The sequence below is a fragment of the Neomonachus schauinslandi genome, chromosome 3 (genome assembly GCF_002201575.2).
Source record: "Neomonachus schauinslandi chromosome 3, ASM220157v2, whole genome shotgun sequence".
In the NCBI taxonomy this organism is placed as follows: domain Eukaryota; kingdom Metazoa; phylum Chordata; class Mammalia; order Carnivora; family Phocidae; genus Neomonachus; species Neomonachus schauinslandi.
The window spans coordinates 110,178,181-110,179,045 of NC_058405.1; the positions used below are offsets into that span (position 1 = coordinate 110,178,181).

Here is an 865-nt window from a genome sequence, read left to right on the forward strand (position 1 = left end):
GACATTGTTGCTCAAGAAAATATCACTGATGGGGCGCCTGGGTGGCTCAGTCGGTTAAGCGACTGCCTTCGGCTCAGGTCATGATCCTGGAGTCCCGGGATCGAGTCCCGCATCGGGCTCCCTGCTCGGCAGGGAGTCTGCTTCTCCCTCTGACCTTCCCCCCTCTCATGCTCTCTCTCTATCTCATTGTCTCTCAAATGAATAAATAAAATCTTTAAAAAAAAAAAAAGAAAAAAAAAAGAAAATATCACTGATAAGTTAATCTAAGACCTATTCAATAATATGATATTTTACTTTCCCTGAATAGATCTTCTTCCATTAAAGAAAAATACCAACTGGTGAGAGCTGAGATGGAGAATTCTAAAACAAGACTGTCATACTCGCTTTGGCAATGCATATACTAAAATTGAAATGATACCGAGAAGATTAGCATGGTGCCTGCACAAGGATGACACACTAAAGCAAGACCGTCACATTGAATTTCCCGCTACAGTGTACTGCCTGGGCATCCTTAGACAGGTTAAGTAACTACCTGTGATTGAGTAGCCTCATCTCTAAATGCTGATGGTAAGAGTTCCTACCTCATAGGATTTTTACAAGGAGTAAATGATTTAATATATATGAAGATTTTGAAACAGTGCCTAACATAGAGTAGCACTGTATAAGAATTAGCTCTTTTTGAAAATATTTCTTTTTTATTTTTTCTTCATTTGAAGAATAAATGTATCATCCTTGAATAGAGCTATAATTTGTTAATTGTGTGTTTGTTATGGGTACCACAGTAAGTTACCCCAAGCAATCTCAGGTTTAGATATGAACATCTTCTACTAAACTAGTAAAAACACTAGCTTTTGCAAAAAGACTA

The 865-nt window shown here is 37.8% G+C and overlaps 1 pseudogene; it reads left to right on the forward strand.

Annotated features, from left to right (window-relative positions):
• Positions 1–382: 382 nt before the first annotated feature.
• LOC123324411 lies at positions 383–483 on the forward strand (annotated as a pseudogene).
• The last annotated feature ends 382 nt before the right edge of the window (positions 484–865 follow it).